A 2,624-nucleotide genomic window follows, 5' to 3' on the forward strand; every position below is an offset into this window, starting at 1 on the left:
GCAACGGAAATCGCATTGAAAGCAATATGTTTCTGTGCCGCCCCATAATGAAACCACCAGTAGTCGCGAATATCTCCTCCTTCCCCAATCCAAGATTGTAGAAAGAAGATCTAAAAGAGACCTATGAAGAATGTGGTCACAAATCCATAGCAGAGTTCGAGCATCCCATATGTGTAGGGGGAATCGGAGGAAGAAGACACATTGATCCTTATGGTAGCAACAGTGATATTACAATCTATAATGCTATGTCAACAGGTACTACTCCCTCCATTCCAAAATATAGTGCGTTGCGCTTTCCGAGGTTAAACTTTGACCATAAATTTAACGAACGAGACCGACTGCGGCGGGAGAAAAAGTTATGTAATTAAAAACTTCTTTCGAATACGAATTCACTGATATAACTTTTGCTCCCGCCGCAATCGGACTTGGTAGTTAAATTTACGATCAAAATTAAAGCACGGGGATAGAGGAAGCACTACATTATGAAATGAAGGGAGTACGTAAAGAAAAGATGCCCATCCCTCGGGATGGATTTTTAGTTTATCTCGGGAGTGTTCTTCCAGCTTGTCCTGTGTGAAACAGCGCACTAGTCCGCAGCGAGCGGCACATAGGTGGTCCAACAGCAAAGTCCAACAGGGGCTCGTTATGCAGTAGTGATGGTATTTGGGCTACACTGCACATTTACAATGTGATAAAAGACGTCCAAGCACACCGACGGCCAACTTTTATTAGCACCCTAGCTAGATTACACCGTATGAAGCAAAACACTTGTATAATAAGGAAATGGCATGCACAACGCATGTAGACCTTACTAGATTCGGAATCGGAAGTGCTGTGCACACGAACTGTGCATGCACGATCCACACACGAAATGATTTGGGCCACAAAGATTTACAAAGCGAGGCAACCCAAGGGTGTAGATGTGTTGTCGTGCGCAGATCGTGCATGGATTTATCGTGTGTATAGCAGTGCTTATTCGGAATAAGGAAAGCGGTACACGAACAGGGGAGGAACACTCTGAAGACAGGAGGGCGGTCGTGGTGCGCGGCTAACTAGCCAGCCGATCCATCGGCCGATGAAGTGGCTAGCAGGGTTTCTTGCAGAAGCACTTGCTTTCGAAGCCGTGGAACTTGCACTTGCCCGAGGGAAAGCCCTCAGTGTTGCAGACGTGCGCGCAGTTCTCGAGTATAATTGGTTTGCTACCAACATTTAGCATTGCCAATATTTGGCAAGCCAACATTTAGCAAAATCAAAAGTTGCCAACAATTGACAATTTTTTGTGAGATTGGCAGCGAAAATTGGCAAGCAACCAATCTCTAGCCAACATTTGGTACTTGCCAAAATTTGACATGCCAACTTTTAGCATCAAACCCTCCAGCACGCTCCGCGGTACCTGTGGCTCTGTGACTCGCAGAGCCTGTGCCCGTGCCTCGCCTCCGCCACCCTCGTCGCCCCCATCTCTGCAGTTTTATTTCTCCGTGGGGTCAGACACAAATGGCGTACACAACGCATGTACGTAGGCCTAACTAGATTCAGGGTGCATATCTGAGCATCCGCTCGACTTACAAATTGAGAAGACTAGTTAAGATCACCTGTCGCGACGAGGAGGAGAACGACGAAGAGAACGGACGCAACCATACGCCGAGAGGTCGACGCCATTTGCTCTGCTTGCCTGATGCTGGTGGTTTTGCAAGGGGAGGGGCGATGTACTCTAACTTAAGGTTACACTGATATGATTTGCTAGGTGAGTATGACGGGGACAATGGGGGTTTATATAGGAGGTTCAGAAGCCTGGACGCAATTCAAATTCAGCACAAAGGACTCAATTCTGAAACACAAATGCAGGACGGCTTTTGCAGTGGTTAAAATATTCTGGTACAGGCAAGATTCGGTTCATTGCTCTTCGACCGTGGTGCCAACAATCTCATCGGCACCGGGTTGCAAGCCGTGCAGAAAGTAATAGTATTGTACACGGGTTCAGAGGCTCATGCGTGGATGTCTTCAGAATGTAGTGCGGAGATGCATAGAGCATGCAGGCTGGGTGTCTCGTCTGCACGTGTTGATGCTGGGCAGGCTACGGACTCAGGGGTAGCGACTAGCCGGAGGGCACGGGTGGCTACACACTCATCGAGTGTTTGCTTTTGTTGCGGGAGCTGTGCTACCGACCTGACAGTGCGGACGGGCAATACACGTGATATGCACTGTGATCTGTGCGGACGGTGGTCGGTGGTGGTCAGGCTGTGCCGCGTGCAACTGTGCAAGACAACTGGTCGGTGCGTGCTGTGTCGCGTCCGTCCACTCGGAGCCCTCCAATTGGCAAAAACAATAACAGTTCACATCTAAATGTTTTTTAAGGATGTCACATCTAAACTCCCACAAATATATAATGCAGCAACAAAAAAACTAGGACAAAATAAATAGACCACAAACAGAATGGATATTAGTCTAAATGAAAACATGAATAATTTTAAGATTTGTCAACAATCTCTGAAAACGGGAACCTTTTCTGAAATTCTGAACATTTGTTAAAAGTTGTGAAAAATAGAATGAAATCATTCCGAACAAACTTTCAGAACACGAACATTTTTTGAAAATGCAATTCTTTATTTATTTACAAATACGAA

General features: G+C 46.4%; 1 long non-coding RNA gene across 1 annotated transcript; it reads right to left on the bottom strand.

Annotated features, from left to right (window-relative positions):
- Positions 1-689: 689 nt before the first annotated feature.
- Positions 690-1,733, bottom strand: LOC123185743 (uncharacterized). Its single transcript, XR_006493479.1, has 2 exons — positions 1,593-1,733; positions 690-1,460 (listed from the first exon to the last, which is right to left on the bottom strand). It is a non-coding gene; the product is annotated as an uncharacterized lncRNA (long non-coding RNA).
- Positions 1,734-2,624: the final 891 nt, after the last annotated feature.

The sequence above is a fragment of the Triticum aestivum genome, chromosome 2A, assembly GCF_018294505.1.
Source record: "Triticum aestivum cultivar Chinese Spring chromosome 2A, IWGSC CS RefSeq v2.1, whole genome shotgun sequence".
In the NCBI taxonomy this organism is placed as follows: domain Eukaryota; kingdom Viridiplantae; phylum Streptophyta; class Magnoliopsida; order Poales; family Poaceae; genus Triticum; species Triticum aestivum.